Below are 22,055 nucleotides of genomic sequence, written 5' to 3'. Positions count from 1 at the left end.
CCCACTTGTAGTCTCAACAAAGCATGTCTGTCTCTATCTGTCTGTCTCCTTTGCCAAATATAAGAATAGAATAGCAATCTTTTTAGACACTCAGATGTATAGCCATGATTTAAGACAAAAGGTTTAAGATTAATTTAAATATTCTGTTTGATAAATATGAGACTGAAGGCTCTAATACAATTTCACATACTGGGAAACTGTGTTCATGATGAGCTGGGATGGCACTCCAAGAAAGGTCACTGGAATTGTAAGGTTTAATTCTCTGGGGAGCATAAATGCACTCACACATTAATAGCAATCCACCCATCTGTTTGGCCAAAGGATGGCGCTAGAGGAATCGTTAGGGGTCATCCTCCGGGGAGCATGAATGTGCATAGCAAATTCAATGGCAATCCAGTGAATTGTTTTTGTGAGGTCTTTTTTGGCACTAAAGTTTCTAAGTTTCTCTCTACAGATGACAAGGAAGTAACACTACATGAAAAAACAAAAGAACAAGGAAGTAACACTAATGAAAAAACAAAACAATTATCGAAAGACTACTTCGTCAACAACAAAGAATGAGGATGCATATGAGTGAAGGCGCATTCCTATAAATTATACCAGGTATAAAATGAACAACAGGTGGCACCCCCAAGGGCCTCTCCTTCCTGTACCAAGCCTGTTTGCTCTCACAGTTTCATTTCTCTGAAAGCAATCTTGCAGTTGTGTTTTTCCTTGAGTAACAGTGACAGTGCACTGGTTGGCAGTGAAGCAATATTTATATTTTTCAATATAGAGAAGTCACCAGTTCTGACATGCATACAGCACTCAAGTTACAACATGGCAAGTAGTGGTGAACCCAGCCCAATGGCAAACCCAAAACTAAAGCTTTAATGCTGACCGGGACTTTCTTCCATCCAAATATTTCCAACCATGCACCTACAAAACTGCCCACACTGCAGAGTGTGTTCGGTTGATTAGATGTGGTATAGCATGGCATGTATGACATGGCACGGCTCAGCATGTTAGGGGAACTTCCTATCTTCATTGTCTCACTTCAGAGGGTTGGGATGGTAATTTGCTGCATCCAAAATGCCTCAACAGTGGCAACTGTACATGCCATGAGTTATGAGGCCTAACCCTCAGCTTATGTGTCTAAGGCACAATATGATTCAATACTGCATGACTAATGATGAACATATAATATGTTTTGTACAGTAAGATGGAGATGTCTTTTGATTTAAATTAGTAAGGCCTAGTAATGACAATGAATAGACATCTTCAAATGTTTTTTCCTGGAGCTGCTTACCACATCCTACTAATAAGATAAGTCATTCCCTATATAAGATATATAAGTATATAATATAATATAAGAATAGAATAGCAATCTTTTTAAACACTCAGATGTATAGCCATGATTTAAGACAAAAGGTTTAAGATTAATTTAAATATTCTGTTTGATATATATGAGACTGAAGGCTCTAATACAATTTCACATACTGGGAAACTGTGTTCATGATGAGCTGGGATGGCACTCCAAGAAAGGTCACTGGAATTGTAAGGTTAAATCTCTGCGGAGCATAAATGCACTCACACATTAATAGCAATCCGCCCATTTGTTTGGCCAAAGGATGGCGGGCGCTAGAGGAATCATCCTCCGGGGAGCATGAATGTGCACAGCAAATTCGATGGCAATCCAGTTCATTGTTTTTGAGGGGTCTTGTTTGGGACTATTTTTTTTTAAGTTTCTCTCTACAGATGACAAGGAAATAACACTACATGAAAAAACTAAAGAACAAGGAAGTAACACTACATGAAAAAAACTAAAGAACAAAAAAACAAAGAATGAGGATGCAGATGAGTGAAGGCGCATTCCTATACACTATACCAGGCATAAAATTAACAACAGGTGGCACCCCCAAGGGCCTCTCCTTCCTGTACCAAGCCTGTTTGCTCTCACAGTGAAGCAATATTTATATTTTTCAATATAGAGAAGTCACCCAATTCTGACATGCATACAGCCTCAAGTTACAACATGGCAAGTAGTGGTGAACCCAGCCCAATGGCAAACCCAAAACTAAAGCTTTAATGCTGAGTGGGACTTTCTTCCATCCAAATATTTCCAACCATGCACCTACAAAACTGCCCACACTGCAGAGTGTGTTCGGTTGATTAGATAACACTTGGAGTCATGCGTTGGAAAGGTGACTGGTTGTATAGGAGGTGGCAAAGCTGATCTACCTATATCTAAGTACTATGATACTGTGTTCTGTGTGTCTTTGACAAGTCCTAGCGGTCTTGTTTCCAATGAGGTCCTTGATACTCAATTCATAGACATATATAGTGGCACCACAGTTCAAATATCATTACAAAACAAAAGAAACAGGTAAAAGATAACATGTACATCAACAAAAAAAATACTATGTACAAGAACAGGGGGGGGGCGGGAAAATAGTACTACCTCCTTTCTTGGCCTCCTGAAAGGTGAATTTTCAGGGCTGTTTTAAAAGCGAACTGCGCTTTTGGAGGGATGGGGTTAGACTATTCCAAACCTCGGTGGCAGTGCTGTAGAAGGGTTTGATTTGCTCTGGGACGGGGGGATCCATGCCTCTGCTTTTGATACCCCCCTCTAGTCATTCATTTTTATTGTACAAATGGTTATTTGATAGAAGTGTGAGCACTTTCCACAGTGAAATATAAATTCCAGAAAAGCCTTGACAAATCTTCCTGATCCTGAATAACAATGATTAATGTTAAAGGTTTTAATTTGAAATAAAGCAACATTATTATTAACAAAGTAAGTATTCCAAATAAATGGAAAAAGTATTAGCAGTCAACATAAAAGACAGCATTTCGTATTTTCTTTATAAATACAGCAAACATAATTAAATTCATAAATTAAAACCAAAAATGGTGTGGTTGGGGGGTGGTGGTGGTGGTGTTTTTTTGTTAGGGGGATTTAAGGGCTGAGGAACCATTGGGCTGAGGGAACATACGTACGTCCTAACTTGGCATGGAGAAAATGTTCATGAGGAAACATGGGGCTGAGGAAACAGTGGCTAATTTGGATGGGGGGGGAATTTTTCGGGACTGAGGGAACATAATGGATGACCCTGTACTGGGCTAACACAGTTGGACTTATTACTACTTGTTATATGATGTTTTTGCATAGTATTGTATATTTGTCTGTAACTAAATGTTTCGATGAATTGAATACACATGGACCCCAAACCATAGTGCTTTCTTGGGTTTAATCCGTTTTAGCATTGTATTCGTATAGAACTGTACTTTCTGTGCTTTTTTTGCAAACTACAAAATAAAGTATTCAATCAATCAATCAATCAATCAAACAAACAGATTAGTTACATATGTTTATTAAGAACAGTACTTTAAGTTTAATTTCATGTTAGGATCAGGTTTGACAGCATGCTTGTGTGAAGTACTTAAGGGAACCTCCTCTCTTCATTGTCTCACTTTATTTGAACGGTAATCTGCTGCAAGGACATCTGGTAAGAACAACATATTTGGTTTTACAAATTAGAGATTTAGCTAACTTTATTCACTTAACTTCAATTAGATTTTTTAAATTTAGTTTCTTTTTTTTGTTTAAAAAAGAAAGCTCCTTTTGCCTTCTTACTTAAATTACAATGCATGTATCTCTAAAGGTAAACTTGCATGGCATGATGACATAAACCATAATATGAATTGCAATTAAATACATGCGTAGTATGTCAGACTGTTCTCGGTCTTGTGTCCAGTCTCAAGATCACATTCTTATAATCTGGTCTTGTCTTGGATCAAAAGAATCGGTGAAATCCCAAGTCAACTTGGTTCAAGAACATCAATAGTTCGTCCATAGTTGCCAGCTTTAAGAGATTTACTGCAAGGTGCAATTTTTGTTTTGGTTCATTAACACATTTATTCTTTAATTACTTAATTGCTTGAGTAATTTATACATACACATGTTTAGCCAATACGCTTTACATTTAAATATATATATATATATTGTTTTTTTCTGAGCACTACTCTGGTCTAATGTGTTTATTTCTGAATACAGTCTGCATACAGTATGTGTATAATGTAGTAGGCCTAAGTTCCTCATCATCAGTAGCAAGGTCACACTCTTCTGTCTTATTATACCTCATTTGCATCTGTATCAGAAGTTTGCAACATTATGCCACATGTAATGTAATGGAGAGAGAGAGCCATGAGATGTTACAGACAGAAAGAGACTTCCTGTTCAGATATTCTAGCATTAGGGTTTCCTTTTCAACCATCATATTCCATCCTGATTCGCTAAGATTGGCTTCCAAAGTTGGCAGGATTGCTGTGAAACTTTGCACGCACATTCCCAGTAGGCCAAGGAAAAAATGCCTACATTTTTCAAATCGGCCCCAAATCGGCCCTGTAACAGGCCGATTCACGTTTTGGCCTATAACTCTTGAACCGTAGGTCATAGAATAAAAATTCCTCTGATCATTATGGAACTCCCCAAATAAGCCACACACATTTCCACCTGACACGTTTTCTGCCATGTTGCGTTTTCTTTGCTACTTCTCTTACCGATTTTGTCCAAACCTCACCCAAATATTGTTATCTCTGTATTCATGTCATCAAGATGTATCTGTCAGATTTTTCGGATTCCCGATGACTACGATTGTTTTTTAAAGTTTAATGGAGGACCCCATTTTGCACAACATGCTACAAGCACCGCTGGACCCATCGGTGGGAAACTTTGCACGACGCACACTCCCAGTAGGCCAAGGAAGAATCTCCACCCAATTATTTTTCACAGACACATTTTGTGTACTGTACTTTGTACTTTGTCAATTTTGTTCAAACCTCACACAAATCGGTATACATTAACATCTCTGTAGTCATGTGATCAAGACGTAGGCTATCTGTCACATTTCTGATATTACATTGATTGGCTTCCAAAGTTTGTGGGGGTGGCCGTTTTGCACAAAATGCTACACATCATGAATGAAACATCCGATTCCTGGGAAATTTTGCACACACATTCCCACTAAGGCATAAGCCAAGGAAGAAGCTCCATCACACATTTTTTCAAATCTCCTCATGGTGGCACTAAAACAGCCCACTGCACGTTTTGTCCTATAACTCTTGAACAGTAGGTTGTACAAACGACATATTTTTCCCCTGGATTCCTTGGATCATGACACATCTTATAGGTCCTGTTTGTGCCAGACTACATTTTCTGCCATACTGCGTTTTCTTCAAAACACACTTTTTGCTACTACTCCTACAGATTTTGTCCAAAACTCACACAAATCGGTACACATTGACTCTGGGGTCATGTGATCAAGATGTATGAATTCGATTTTTCTGATCCCAATCAGAGTGGCTATGACCAAAGTTTGCAGGCCCTGGGTCGGCAACCCGGCCTGGCAGAGACCTATGCTCCGAGGAGTACACTTTTCTAGTTGTATTCTGTACTTTGTTTGCAGGTTGACTCACTGGTTGCTATGGCGAATTCAATAGTGTTCCAACAGCCCAGCCAGTCGCAACAGCCAGTTGCCAATGCAGAACTTGTGGAGATGGACTGGAACTCTGATATGTTGAACTGCTTTGCTGATATGAATTCTTGTCAGTATCAATATCAGCATTTAATATTTATTTGCAGTAATTATATTTTTCAAATATTCTGGGGATAGGCCTCTGAAACACATTATTTATTTAGAATTTAATTTCAATTAACACATAAAATTATTATATCTACCTCTGTTCATCTGTATGTGTTATATAGATTATAAGATTTTGTGTGTTTTTCAGGTTGTTATGGGTGCTGGTGCTGGCCTTGCCTCGCCTGCGACACCACAGCAGAATTTGGAGAACGTCGTTGTCTCCCCTTACTAGACATATGCAACCCTGTAGCTTGTGGGATTCCTCTATGTGTGCCTGTTGCTGCTCTGTCTGTTCGGGTTGCCATTCGACAAAAATACGGAATCAAGGTCTGGTGCAGTATATGTAATCTAAAATATATCAATATCATATGTGTACAAATTCATATCATGATAGTTAAGAATGCAAAACACTATAAACATTAGTTACAAGGTGACAAAGGTAATTTAGGACTAAATACAAAAAAACTATAGATCAGTAGTTAGTTCCAAAATAATCATATTTGAAGTAGGTACCCCCAAAATAATCGATCTATTCTTCCTTGGCCTTCTGGGTGTGTGCATGCAAAGTTTCTTGCTGATCGGTCCAACGGTGCCCGACATTAACTGCTCATAGACAGACACACACAAAGATGCACAGGGGAGAAAACATAATCCCCTTCCCCGACCATTCTGGCTTGGCAGAGATAATAAAACTCCTCTCCTCTCTTTGTATGTATTGTGTTGATTTATAATCATCAACGAAATTACAGAATATTGTCCTTGTAATATAATCTGTGGTTCCCATAGGGTTCTCTCTGCAGCGACATTGCGGCCTCCTGCTTCTGCATGTGGTGCTCCTGGTGTCAGATGGACCGTGAGCTGAAACGGCGAAAGAAGAGCCCCCCCATCAGCAATGTGCAGCAAACGCAAACTGCACCAAATGTTACAATAATCCAAAATGGCCCAACACTGACAAATTCAAATGTCCTTATGTCTAAGCCAGAGAGCCATGACATGTCAGCTAGTCAGCCTTTTCCTGTTTCAGCACCAGATGATGCATCCCAACCCCCAAGCTACACACAACATGATTCAAAACCAAAATGATTGACAAACACTGATGATGAGGATGAATGGACATCTTCAAATGTTTTCCTTGGAGCTTACTATATTGAAATCAAATGACCTGTCTGTCCGTCTGTCCGTCTGTCCGTCCGTCCATCCATCCAGACAATTATCATTGGGTATTATTGTTCTATATCTATATCCTGTTTTGTTTCCAACACTGCATTTATGTGTTAAAAAGCTGTATTTCTGGGGACACATCCATCCACCATTAAAGATTCTGGCTTTTTGATTGATTGATTGAATACTTTATTTAGAAAGACATGGTAAAAGTACATGGAAGTACAATTCACAATACAAGGTCCTCTAAACTGGATCGCTCATAAAAGCACTTGGCTTATTTAAAATGAGATCCCCGTGCAATCAAATCATGATGACATTTAAGAAGACATACAAATATACACTACTATGCAGAATGTCACACAATCAGTTGACAGGTTACTGGTATGAAAAACAAGAAATATGTACAATAGACAGTTTTAGGAGGAGGGGATGGGGGGGGGGTAGGTTAAGACTTTGACGGGCCAATTTGGAATTGCAGCCCTTCTTACTTGGCACTATAAGGATCAGAATTAGTTTCGTGTCATTCTTGTCCAGTAACTCATATGGGAGGTTACCCAGGTATAAGGTATCAAACTGGAAGGGGATGTTGATTCCAAATACAGCTTCCAAGTGTTCATGAATTTCCCTCCAATATGAATTCAAAGCTGGGCATTCCCAGAAAACATGGAAACGATTTGCTAAATTCTGGCCAAATGATCTTTTTTTTGCAGGGGTGTTATGAAATATCGATTCCCATAATACTGTACTTGTTTTTTCCCATTCCTCTTTAGTTATGGTAAAAAATGACCCTCTCTTTCCCATTTTTCTTTGACATATATCGTATTTTCAGTTGTAGTCTGTTAGAGACCATTATACAGTGTATACATGTAGGAGAACCCCCCACTGCCAAAAATACCTTCATAAACTCTGATGCCTCCAAATTAAAGAAACCTCCCAGATTTTGGTGGATGTCTGAATATATCTATAGAAATCTCTTTGTTACAAACCATATTCCTTATGAATGGATTCAAAGCTCCTGAGTGCCCCCTTGTGTACAAATGTGTAGTAGTTTGAAATACCCATGTGAATCCAACTCTTAAATCGGCTATCATTACTGCTTGGAATGAAATCTGTCATGCACACCATCTTAACATTTTGGCTCCATTTCTCAGGCCACATTTTTTCACTGTTTCTTGCCAATTTTTGAATGGCGTATTCATCCAGGGGTTGTTTTTATCCTTGATTCCTTCATATTATTTAGTAGCCTATCATCTCCAATTATGGCAGACAGTGGGACCCCCTGTGACCATGCCATCTCAATATCTTTCCACCTAGCCGAATATGGCGGGGTACACCAGCACACAAGAGGCCTCAGTTGGGCCACACAGACACGGGAGACCCAGACCTACTGCCTCACTGCTTAGTTGTAGTATTGTATATCTAATTATGGGTTTCTTCCCTTGCCATACATTATATTAGTTTATCCCAATCTCTAAACTGGTTGGGTGTCACCTCCACCAGGAGGGATTGAAATAGGTACAGTAGCTATTCTGTCTATTCTGGAGCTCAGCCTCAGGAAGGGAATGAGACTCCATCGTGCTACATCAGATCTTATCTTATCTTATTATTTAGTGGGCTATAATTGAGATCTGTTATTTTGGAGATATCTTTGTGCAAAACAATCCCTAGGTTGCATATTGAGTCCCATTTCAGGTTGTACTTCCCTACTATACTAATAGCTGGGTTATAGTTGAAAGTAATAACCTGGGTTGTCTCTACATTAAGCTTATAGCCCGAAAGCAGCCCGTGCTGAAAGAGATCCGTATTCCTCTAATCTCTCCATTATGATCGGGACTGACTGTGTGGGCTGCCTTACATATATTAGAACATCGTCTGCAGAAAGGGCAAATTTATGTTCGCCATGTTTTGTCTAATCATTTGACTTAATGGTTCGATGAACGCCACCTCCTGTTTCACGCTACATTCCAATATGAAAGGTTCTGACAAGTCACCGTTTATTTTCATTCTAGCAGATGGATTTTTGGATAGTGCCTAGAATGTCTTGATAATAGATTCATGGAACCCAAACCTCTTTAATACCTTGAATAGGAAGCTCCAATAAACGGAATCATATGCTTTGCGATTGCGAGCATCGAGGCTTATTAAGGCTGCCGCTTCTCCGCTCTGAGAATTGTAAGGGTTAATTCTCGCCGGCGCATAAATGCACTCACACATTAATAGCAATCCGCCCATTTGTTTGGCCAAAGGATGGCGCTTGAGGAATCATCCTCCGGGGAGCATGAATGTGCACAGCAAATTCGATGGCAATCCAGTTCATTGTTTTTGAGAGGTCTTATTTGGGACTATTTTTTTAAAGTTTCTCTCTACAGATGACAAGGAAATAATACTACATGAAAAAACTAAAGAACAAGGAAGTAACACTACATGAAAAAACTAAAGAACAAAAAAACAAAGAATGAGGATGCAGATGAGTGAAGGAGCATTCCTATTATACCAGGTATAAAATTAACAACAGGTGGCACCCCGAAGGGCCTCTCCTTCCTGTACCAAACGTGTTTGCTCTGTCATTTCAGAGGGTTGGGATGGTAATCTGCAGCATCCAAAATGCCCCAACAGTGAAAACTTCACATGCCATGAGTTATGAGGCCTAACCCTCAGCTTATGTGTCTAGGGCAAAATATTATTAAAAACTGCCTAACCAATGATGAACAAATATTATGTTTTGTAACGTAAGATGGAGATGTGTTATGATTTAAATTAGTAAGGCCTAGTAATGACAATGAATAGACATCTTCAAATGTTTTTCCTGGAGCTGCTTACCACATCTTACTAATAAGATTAAGTAATTCCCTTTGATGTGACCATGACAAATCAGGTACCTTACTGATAAAATATTAACAAGCAGTTCAAAAGTTATAACATGTCATATCACTGAGGAAAATGAGTGGATTAAAGCTACCATGAAACTGTTCATCTAGAAAATGATTATTGGGTATTATTGTTCTATATTCTGTTGTTTTTTTCCTTCCAAAATCTGTGCATTTATGTGCTCAAAAGCTGTATTTCTGTGGATACATCCAATATAGCTTATTATGGGGACAAAGTAAGCTTACTTTGTCCCCACGCACTTGTAGTCTCAACAAAGCATGTCTGTCTCTACCTGTCTGTCTCCTTTGCCACATATAAGAATATAATAGCAATCTTTTTAAACACTCAGATGTATAGCCATGATTTAAGACAAAAGGTTTAAGATTAATTTAAATATTATGTTGGATATTTATGAGACTGAAGGCTTTTATACAATTTCTCATACTGGGAAGTTGTGTTCATGATGAGCTGGGGTGGCACTCCAGGAAAGGTCACTGGAATTGTAAGGGTTAATTCTCGCCGGCGCATAAATTGCACTCACATTAATAGCAATCCGCCCATTTGTTTGGCCAAAGGATGGCGCTAGAGGAATCATCCTCCGGGGAGCATGAATGTGCACAGCAAATTCGATGGCAATCCAGTTCATTGTTTTTGAGAGGTCTTGTTTGGGACTATTTTTTTTAAGTTTCTCTCTACAGATGACAAGGAAATAACACTACATGAAAAAACTAAAGAACAAGGAAGTAACACTACATGAAAAAAACTAAAGAACAAAAAAACAAAGAATGAGGATGCAGATGAGTGAAGGCGCATTCCTATACACTATACCAGGTATAAAATTAACAACAGGTGGCACCCCCAAGGGCCTCTCCTTCCTGTACCAAGCCTGTTTGCTCTCACAGTGAAGCAATATTTATATTTTTCAATATAGAGAAGTCACCCAATTCTGACATGCATACAGCCTCAAGTTACAACATGGCAAGTAGTGGTGAACCCAGCCCAACGGCAAACCCAAAACTAAAGCTTTAGTGCTGAGTGGGACTTTCTTCCATCCAAATATTTCCAACCATGCACCTACAAAACTGCCCACACTGCAGAGTGTGTTCGGTTGATTAGATAACACTTGGAGTCATGCGTTGGAAAGGTGACTGGTTGTATAGGAGGTGGCAAAGCTGATCTACCTATATCTAAGTACTATGATACTGTGTTCTGTGTGTCTTTGAGCCACATCCAGAGGAGGGTTGAAATCCTCATGAAACAATTTAGTGAAGGCATAAAGACCTGGGTTTGATTTGCTGGGGGACGGGGGGGGGTCCATGCCTCTGCTTTTGATACCCCTCTCTAGTCATTCATTTTTAGCGGCGCTAACCGCTCTATACCTTTAGGTATAGAGCGGATCCTGCTCTATACCTGACTTTGTCCGTGTTCACCGTCAACGTTCTGATTGGTCAGACCCGTCAACGTTCTGATTGGTCAGACCCGTCAACGTTCCGATTGGTCAACGTTCTGATTGGTCAGACCCGTCAACGTTCTGATTGGTCAGACCCATCAACGTTCTGATTGGTCAGACCCGTCAACGTTCTGATTGGTCAGACCCGTCAACGTTCTGATTGGTCAAGCTTCATGTGACACATGGCTATAAACACATTATAAACACATATCAATGACAAAATGTATCAAAGGCGCCGCTACCTTCACACAGGGTGTGATTTTTATTGTACAAATAGTTATTTTATGGAAGTGTGAGCACTTTCCACAGTGAAATATAAATTCCAGAAAAGCCTTGACAAGCTGGCATCTTCCACAATGATTAATGTTAAAGGTTTTAATTTGAAATAAAGCAACATTATTATTAACAAATTATTCCAAATAAATGAAAAAAAAAAAAATGGTGTGGTTGGGGGGTGGTGGTGGTTGTTAGGGGGATTTAGGAGCTGAGGTACCATTGGGCTGAGGGAACATACGTACGTCCTAACTTGGCATGGAGAAAATGTTCATGAGGAAACATGGGGCTGAGGGAACAGTGGCTAATTTGGATGGGGGGGGAATTTTTCAGGACTGAGGGAACATAATGGTAATGGATGACCCTGTACTGGGCTAACACAGTTGGACTTATTACTACTTGTTTATATCATGTTTTTGCATAGTATTGTATATTTGTCTGTAACTAAATGTTTCGATGAATTGAATACACACGGACCCCAAGCCATAGTGCTTTCTTGGGTTTAATCCTTTTTAGCATTGTATTCGTATAGAACTGTAATTTCTGTGCTTTTTTTGCAAACTGCAAAATAAAGTATTCAATCAATCAATCAATCAATAAATCAAACAAACAGATTAGTTACATATGTTTATTAAGAACAGTACTTTAAGTTTAATTTCATGTTAGGATCAGGTTTGGCAGCATGCTTGTGTGAAGTACTTAAGGGAACCTCCTCTCTTCATTGTCTCACTTTATCTGTACGGTAATCTGCTGCACGGACATCTGGTAAGAACAACATATTTGGTTTTACAAATTAGACATTTAGCTAACTTTATTCACTTAACTTCAATTAGATTTTTTTAATTTTGTTTCTTTTTTTTGTTTAAAAAAGAAAGCTCCTTTTGCCTTCTTACTTAAATTACAATGCATGTATAAAGGTAAACTTGATTTGCATGGCATGATGACATAAACCATAATATGAATTGCAATTAAATACATGCGTAGTATGTCAGACTGTTCTCGGTCTTGTGTCCAGTCTCAAGATCACATTCTTAAAATCTGGTCTTGTCTCGGATCAAAAGAATCGGTGAAATCCCAAGTCAACTTGGTTCAAGAACATCAATAGTTCGTCCATAGTTGCCAGCTTTAAGAGATTTACTGCAAGGTGCAATTTTTGTTTTGGTTCATTAACACATTTATTCTTTAATTACTTAATTGCTTGAGTAATTTATACATACACATGTTTAGCCAATACGCTTTACATTTAAATATATATATATATTTTTCCTGAGCACTACTCTGGTCTAATTTATTTATTTCTGAATACAGCCTGCATACAGTGTATAATGTAGTAGGCCTATAAGTTCCTCGTCATCAGTAGCAAGGTAACACTCGTCTGTCTTATTATACCTCATTTGCATCTGTATCAGAAGTTTGCAACATTATGCCACATGTAATGGAGAGAGATCAGGGCCATGAGATGTTACAGACAGAAAGAGACTTCTTGTTCAGATATTCTAGCATTATGGTTTTCTTTTCAACCATCATATTCCATCCTGATTCGCTAAGATTGGCTTCCAAAGTTGGCAAGATTGTCCCGTTTTGAAATCAAATCATAAAGTGAAACTTTGCACGCACATTCCCACTAGGCCAAGGAAGAAATGCCTACATTTTTTCAAATCGGTCTCATGGCGGCGGCCGCGCTATAACAGGCCGATTCACGTTTTGGCCTATAACTCTTGAACCGTAGGTCATAGAATCAAAATTCCTCTGATCATTATGGAACTCCCCAAATAAGCCACACACATTTCCACCTGACATGTTTTTTTGCCATGTTGCTTTTCTTTGCTACTTCTCCTGCCGATTTTGTCCAAACCTCACCCAAATATTGTTGTCTCTGTATTCTTGTCATCAAGATGTATCTGTGAGATTTTTCGGATTCCCGATGACTACGATTGTTTTTTAAAGTTTGATGGAGGACCCCATTTTGCACGACATGCTACAAGCACCGCTGGACCCATCGGTGGGAAACTTTGCACGCACACTCCCAGTAGGCCGTTTTGCACAAAATGCTACACATCATGAATGCAGCACCCGATTGAAGGGAATTTTTTTAAGGCTTTAGGCTTAAGCCAAGGAAGAAGCTCCATCCCACAATTTTTCAAATCTCCTCATGGTGGCGCTAAAACAGCCCACTGCTCGTTTTGGCCTATAACTCTTGAACAGTAGCTGGTACAAACAACATATTTTTTTCCCCTGGATTCCTTGGATCATGACACATCTTATAGGGTTTGTGCCAGATTGCATTTTCTGATTACCGTTTTCTTCAAAACACACTTTTTGCTACTACTCCTACAGATTTTGTCCAAAACTCACACAAATCGGTACACATTGTCTCTGGGGTCATGTGATCAAGATGTATAAGTTACATTTTTCTGATCCCAATCCAAGTGGCTATGACCAAAGTTTGCAGGCGCTGGGTCGGCAACCCGGCCTGGCGGAGACCTATGCTCCGAGGAGTACACTTTTTTAGTTGTATTCTGTACTTTGTTTGCAGGTTGACTGGTTGCTATGGCGAATTCAATAGTGTTCCAACAGCCCAGCGGGTTGCAACTGCCAGTTGCCCATTCAGAAACGGGCGGGAACTGCTGTAATTGCTGTATGAATTCTTATCAGTATCAATATCAATATCAATATCAGCATTTAATATTTATTTGCAGTAATTATATTTTTCAAATATTCTGGGGATAGGCCTCTGAAACATTATTTATTTATTTAGAATTTAATTTCAATGAACAAATACATTATTATTTCTACTTCTGTTCATCTGTATGTGTTATATGGATGTCTAAGAGATTGTTGTGTGTTTTTCAGGTTACAGCAAACCCCCAACCTCCCAAAACTTCCAGCAAACTCCAAATATTAGTATCACCCAAAATGGCCCAACACTGACAAATTCAAATGTCCATATGTCTAAGTCTAACCAAGAGACCTATGCACAGCTATGCCATATCAGCTAGGCAGCCTTTTCCTGTTTCAGCACCAGGTTATGCATCCCAACCCCCAGGCTACCCAGGTTATGTGTCACAACATATTGCTGTGGAACCTTCAATCATTACCAAACACTGGCGATGAGGATGAATGGACATCTTCAAATGTTTTCCTTGGATTTATTGAAATCAAATGATCTGTTTTGTTTCCAACACTGCATTTATGTGTTAAAAAGCTGTATTTCTGGGGACACATCTATCCATCATTAAAGATTCTGGCTTTGACTTTGTCATGGCCCACTTGTAGTCTCTCTACCTGTCTGTCTCCTTCGCTATATGGAAATAGTTTAACATTTCTCTTTTTTATTAGTAAAAAAAATAGCTTCTCTTGACTAATGATTATACATCCCTAGTTGTTGAGGTTATTCTTTTGAGCAACATGATTCGATATTAAGTCAATGTGATGGTGCATGGTCCTGATACATCAGGAAGCGCAGTCTGTTCAGTCCTATTCGCCCAGTTTGCCAGAGAAGCTTTCAGATTATTAGAAAGTGAAAATACACGCAAGACATCCTCGCACATTTTTAGTATTGTTGACTTATTGCTTGGACGAAGAAAAAAAAAAGGACCAAAATTATGGCACTTTAGTTTTTAACAATAATTAAAATATTTTGTTATAGAGTCAGAGTAGGCTAGAATCTGAATTCCCCACAGTAATAATGCTGCCATCAGCTGTATTTGTATTTGTTTGTGTCAATAAACACGTTGAACCTGGAACCTTGAAAGGTTGCTGTAGCTGTTTGGATATAAATGGTTTTGTTTGCCGATTACTGCCAATGATTAAAAGAGAAAAAAGACCTTAACAGACCCTTACATCAATGCTCTGTTAAAAAAAAAAGAAAAAAGGCCAAAAGGTCATGGACTTGAAAGACCTCAGTAATGGCAGGCATTTCTTCTTGTGTACTTATATATAAGATGTAACAATAGAAATCTTGAATCTTGAACATGTTTTTATGGTTGCAAAATTCTGTACGTATTTAGTCTGCCAATAATAGTTAATATTTATGACAAACATTACTTGTAAATTGAAAATTGTAGACCAAATCCTGTCAAAACAGGTTTTTGAGATCCCCCTCCTCTAGGAAACCCTTGCCTGTGCGGTGAAACTCCACTCCATCAGCCAATACAAAACTGCTGACTTCATCATGTGTCACAACCTCTATGTCATATAAAGTAAAGTCCCTTTCCCGAGGGACTAGAACAGACTTTCAAATCATCCCGCGATCATTGTCCTTCTACAATCTACTGTGCATTTTAGCATTTCAAAGTTCTTCAGTGACGCCCCAGGTTCGATTCCAGGCCAGGCCAGCATATGTGTCGATGAAATGAAATTTGTCCCTGAGCAAGACTCTTAACCCCTAATTGCTCACAGGTTCTCATTGGAAACAAGACCGCAAGGACTTTCATGAACGACCTGTTAAAAGGAATTATCCTTATCCTTATGAAGAACAAAATGCATGTGATGACGCAAAGATGTCTCCTTTTCTTATGGGTGCATGTGACCTTAATGAGTGCTGAAGGTAAGACCATTCTCATTTATAGAGCATATTATATGATGTGTTGAGGGTTTTTTCTTTTACAAACATATAAATAATGTCAAATTGACACACACATTCAAATTATCTCCCTTTTTGTTGTATTGTCTTATAATTTTTTAGGGGTAATGTCTGCATTCCGACATCTCACTACTCCGACTAGTGGCTTCCGCGTGCGGTTAGGGTTAGGCTTAGGTATAGGGTTAGTTAACGTCGGAAAGGCGACATGTCGGAAAGGCGACATGTAACCAATTTTTTAACAAGTGTATTGCATTGTATTGCATTAAATTGCATCGTATTGCATTGTATAATGTATTGCATTAAAAGTTTGACACAACTGATCTGGGAGACTCCTTGTAAATCCCTTGTAAATCAAAGTGGGTTTCATTGTTGGCTTTGTGGGAGCTTTCAAATTACTGTGTGTGGAGATTGGATGGATACCTCACGGTTATAAATGCCAACTTATGTTTCCATCAATTCACTTTGGCTCTGTGAATAAATAATGACTAATGACTTGCTGCTTTATCTGTTAATTGTCTCAAATAGAAAATGTGTATCAAGCTGTTAAACAAATGTGTCTTATTCTCCTGTAGAAATGTTATCGTGATATAAATGCCCACTTGTCTGTATTGCTGGAAAAAGGGAGAATATGCAGATTCAAGTCATAACGGCAATAGCAATACACTAAAATAACAATACATTAGTGATTTATAGTAATTGTATTTATTAGGTCAAAATGGACTCATCATTTAGTCATTGTATTTATTATTACAACTAAACAATTACTTAACGGAGTAGTTCACCCAAAACATTATTTATTTTCAATCAATTACACACCCCATGAAGAAGCCTTGAATTCATGGAGTTTTTTTTTTTTTTTTTTTTGCATTCATAAGCCAATCATTTTATGACCCGGAGACTCCAGCGGAGTGACCGATGACCCGCTCATCAAATTATTAGCTCAGGAATGCGACAAAAACAAAAACATCTCTCCATAAATTCAAAGCTTCATGGTGTGTGTAATTAATACATTAAGAAGATAGAATAAGTACTCCTTTAATATTAAATTCAGCTCCAGCCAAAATAGACCTTTTCAAAACAGAAATTCACCACTGAACTGTCAGTGTGTAACGTCTGAATCTCTATCAAGACTGAGTGTTCCAGGAAAAAAACAGAGAGTGCTGGTTAAGAAGGTCTGGGAAGAGTGTGATAGGAAGAGTAAAATGGGTAATTTAAAAAGTGTTAAGCCCTGCCCTTTACCTTCAGTAGTAATGGTAGATGGAATATCTTGTAAAAGACATGTGTATCAACTGATTGAACAATAGGCTAAATGCACAGCATCCATATTGGAAAGAAATTGGGCCTCTTCCTTACTTCCTTCACAGGTGTTACCAATGATACAAATGAAGGCTCTGTTCCATTTAGTGTAGCACAGTGGTTCTCAAACCTTTTTCCTTTCAAGTAGGCTACCCCCATAACTCTGAGAGTGTACAAATGTACCAAATGGACCCGTAAGGGTCCATTTGGTACATTTGTACACTGTAAGCACAAGGCTATTCTCTTAAATAAGAAACAGGTGCAATATGCAAGACGTGAGTAATTGTATTGTTTTGTTTATTGGTTTTAAACAATCATGGCCTGAGTTTGTTTCTTGTAAGAGACTATTGTGAAAAATAAATTTGCAATTTCAAGGGGAGGAATGTAGTAACACATTAGAAAGTGTATGTTCAATATCTGGTAGCAAAGTGGTCATTGGTTGAATAGACTATATTTAATAGAGCAATGTGACCACTAGATGAAAACTTTGGACGGATTACATTCTTGTATTTGCTGACTGCTCTGGACTTTGTCTGCACTGTCCAGTCAAAGTCTAAAATATTGCAATGCACTGCTGGGTCTCTGACCTGAGTTGCACCTGTTGTGGCGTACATGGCTGTGGGTGAGACAGCCTCACAGTCAGTAGATTATCAGGCTGAACATCCTGTATTGATTCAACCTCCATCATACACTCGATGAACTCTGCTATGGACTGGGACAGTCTGGCCATACATCTATTAGGTTGAAATGTATGAGAGTTATTCCCTCTTGATGGAATATTCCTCTTGCTCATTTTCTTCATCAGCAATGTTACATTTAGGATACCATCAAAGTAGATGTTAACTTTGTAGTCACCCTTACAGAGGAATGCAGCCCAAAAGTAATTTAATGGAGGCCACTCAAGCCCCCTGAAAATGTCTCTTTTGTTGTAGGTCAATTTGTTGTCAGGTGTGCTCCACAGCTAATAGACGTTAGACTTAGATTATGGTGATGGTCACTGTATTACAAAATGATTAACAACCTGTTCACACACCCTGTGAATGCCAAATAATACCAGCAAACAGGAGAAACGGAGGGCCTCTTCCCCTGTATTTCAACAGATAAATCAATACTGCACAAGGATCTGTTACAGTGAAAATAATTGATTTCGCAAAGACGAAAGATTGTGGATTAAAGCGTTTTCTCCAACTTTTTTCAGCTGTTTGCATCTCAGAAGTGTTTTTGGAGGTTGACTGATTAATTAATAATTAATTTCCTTGTACTTATAAACTCTTTGACTGATCCCCCCCCCCCCCCCCCTCTCTGCACTTAACAGAGTCTGATGTTGTCAGGTTGGTAGGAGGAACCAGCCGCTGTACTGGTATAGTGGAGATGAAAGACTTTGATGAGTGGAGGCCAGTGGCTGCTTGGGACAACTGGAACCTGAAGACATCAGCTGTAGTGTGTAGACAGCTTAACTGTGGCTCTGCTGCTTCAACAAAAAAGGGTTCTGGTCCAGATCAATCTGTATGGTGGACAGAATCTTCCTGTGTTGGATCTGAGCCTTCAGTGGGGGAGTGTGTAAAAATGATGCAAGGTGCTCGTTCCGGAAACAGAGTGGAGGTGATCTGTTCAGGTAAAGCAAAAAACATTACTTCAAGACATGAGTTAGTTGGTGGTGTCTGTTCTTACAGTAAATTGAATTATGAAGAAAATCCTGGTGACGATGAGCATGTTTCTTCTTCTCCTCCTCCTTCATCCTCTTAATTTCCTCAAGTACTTATACATTCAAACTCTCTCCCTCTCTTTGCCCCCATCTCTCCCTCTCTGTCTTTCTCTCTCTCTCGCTCTTCAGAATCTGTGAGGTTGGTGAATGGGGCTAGTTTGTGTTCAGGTAGAGTGGAGGTCATGGGTCAACTGTCGTGGGTGTCAGTGTGTGAAGGTGACTTTGACCAGCAGGATGCAGAGGTGGTCTGTAGGGAGCTTGGCTGTGGGGCTCCTTCAGTCCTCAAGGGGGCACTCTATGGAGAAGCCGAGGCACCAGTAGGGACCAAAGAGGTCCAGTGTGAAGGCAGTGAGTCTGCTCTCCTGAACTGTGGGACCTCAGACTCAATTAGAAACACCTGCTCACCTGACAAGACTGTTGGGCTCACCTGCTCAGGTAAAAGATAAACTATACTTTTGGTTTGGATTCTTATAAAATAAGAATGAGAGCAATATTACTTGCTACTGCTTTCTATCTTGTCTGTAGAGCCTGATGATGTCAGGTTGGTAGGAGGAACCAGTCACTGTGCTGGTGTACTGGAGATGAAAGACCAGAAAAAGTGGAAACCAGCGACTTCTCGGGTTGACTGGAGCCTTAAGTCAGCAGCTGTAGTCTGTAGACAGTTGGACTGTGGCTCTGCTATTTCAGCAGAACTGAGATTTGTTTCCAAAAGAGGACCTGTATGGTTGCTTAAAACATCCTGTGTTGGGTCTGAGTCTTCACTCAGGGAGTGTGGAACAAAGGAGCCTGAATATAGTGAAGGCAGAATTGAGGTGATATGTTCAGGTAACACAAACAATGACTTCAACAATAACAGTATCTTTACAGTGTTTTTTTAATCTATATGTACGTATCTAGTTATGTCTTTGTCTTACTTTCTGTCCGTTGGATTCAGTCTGTCTTTCTGCTCTATAAACAGAATGCTTCTCCCTATATTTTTATATTCTCTGTAAACTGTCGCTGAATGATGTGTATTTTTGTGTGTGTGCGTGCGTTGCCTTGTATGTTGCCTTACAGTGTCGTATGAAGGGAATTCTGGAGGATGTTAGGCTTATATGGACTCCTAGATGTGGACTGATGACAATTTATTTCTATGTGTTGTGAATTAAATCTCTCTCTCTCTCTCTCTCTCTCTCTAGAGTCTGTGAGGTTGGTTAATGGGAATAGTTGGTGTTCAGGCAGAGTGGAGGTGAAGTCATCTAACCAGTCATGGGTCTCAGTGTGTGAAAGTGATTTTGACCAGCAGGATGCAAAGGTGGTCTGTAGGGAGCTTGGATGTGGGGCTCCTTCAGTCATCCAGGGGGCGCTCTATGGAGAAGTGAAGGCTCCAATGTCCACTAAAGAGTTCCAGTGTGAAGGAAGTGAGACTTCTCTCCTGAACTGTGAATCCTCAGGCTCAACTAGAAACACCTGCTCACCTGACAAGACTATTGGACTCACCTGCTCAGGTAAAAGACAGTCTACAGCAGGGGTTCCCAAACTGTGGTGCGCGCACCCCTTGTGGTGCGCGAGCGCCCACCAGGGGGTGCGTGACCTGAAAAGCTTAATGGCGGTTCTATGGTGTTATTTTGCTAATAAATATAAGTTTTTTTTTTTTTTTTAAATGGGAATTTTCACTGTGTGTAAATCATGAAATTGAAGAAACTTTTATATTAAAAACGTACGTTTTACTATATATAAAAAAAAAAAAGATGTATCATGTACCCAAAATGCACTTGACTTCCTGCCAAATGTCCACAGACGCGCAACGACCTATGCGCGCGACCGGGAAACGGCAGGGCAGCGTAACATAATGTAAACATGCAGAACTGGCTAAAAACAGGGAAACTGTCAGGTGGACGTGGTCAATCAAAAGTTCATGAAAGTAATGAAAGTAATGAAAGTAATCAAAGCGGACAGGAGGAAGAGGCGAGAGAAGTGGAGAGCAGCGTTGTAGTGGAGAGTGAGACAGAGAGTGATGATGACAACAATGACACGGGGGAAACTGAAAAGGGGGGGTGTGGGGCAAAGACACAACAGCCAGGCCCTCCATCAAGAAAACGGGGTAAAAAAAGAGACAACGAGACTGGGCGAAAGACTGGAATAAGAAAAAGGAAATACGATGAAAACTATCTGTGTCTGGGCTTCACTTGGATTGGTGAAGTGGATCACCCAGACCCCCAGTGTGTGATGTGCGGTGAAGTCCTATCCAACAGCAGCATGAAGCCTTCATATCTACGTCGCCACTTCACCAGTAAGCATGCCGATGTAACTAAAAAACCCCTTGCATTTTTCAAATCAAAATTGGCGGAGTTGAAAGACAGACAAAAACAACTGCAGGTTCATTCATGTGGTGGCTCTACCAAAAAGGCACTGAAGGCTTCTTATCTGGCAAGTTACAGAATTGCTAAAAAATTGCAGTATTGATACTTTTACTTAAGTAGAAAAACGTGTGAATACTTTTTCCACCACTGGTTATGAACAGAACTGACTATATTGGCTTGAGGTGGCTAAAGTGGCCAACGTGAAATCGCGCAAAGACACCCGACTTAATGAGGGCAAAAATAATAATACATTTATAATACAAAACCGAGGAAAACCCGAAAAAAATGATAAGAAATTAATAAATAACCAAATTAAAACCGCAAAATTGTTTTCGCGCGCGGGGGACTCATGCACGCGCGCTTCGCGCGCGTGCATGAGCCCCGGGGGGTGCGTCATCTTGCTCTGGAGGTAATAGGGGGTGCACAGCTAAATAAGTTTGGGAACCGCTGGTCTACAGTATAGATTTGGTTTATTATTTTATAATGAAGTAATATTATTTGTACTGCTTACTCTCTTGTCTCTCTACAGAGCCTGATGTCAGATTGGTACACAGGGTGACAGGAGCAACCAGTAAGTGTGATGGTAGACTGGAGATAAAACACGAGGGAGAGTGGAGACCAGTGGAGGCTTCGTACAATTGGAACCAGAACTCCTCAGCTTTAGTGTGTAGACAGCTGGGCTGTGGTTCTGCTCTTTCAACAGAAGAGATTCTTGAATCTTCAATTCAACCTATATGGCGAACTTCAT

At 39.6% G+C, this 22,055-nt stretch overlaps 1 long non-coding RNA gene across 1 annotated transcript; it reads left to right on the top strand.

The window, feature by feature from the left end:
* Positions 1 to 11,984: 11,984 nt before the first annotated feature.
* LOC311051270 lies at positions 11,985 to 14,394 on the top strand. The gene is made up of 3 exons (XR_014601396.1): positions 11,985 to 12,144; positions 13,916 to 14,017; positions 14,233 to 14,394. It is a non-coding gene; the product is annotated as an uncharacterized lncRNA (long non-coding RNA).
* The last annotated feature ends 7,661 nt before the right edge of the window (positions 14,395 to 22,055 follow it).

This window comes from Gymnoscopelus microlampas (genome assembly GCF_963454915.1).
Source record: "Gymnoscopelus microlampas genome assembly, chromosome: 9".
Lineage (NCBI taxonomy): Eukaryota > Metazoa > Chordata > Actinopteri > Myctophiformes > Myctophidae > Gymnoscopelus > Gymnoscopelus microlampas.
Note: the sequence above shows the minus strand (reverse complement) of the source record. Positions and strands in the feature narration are given on the sequence as shown.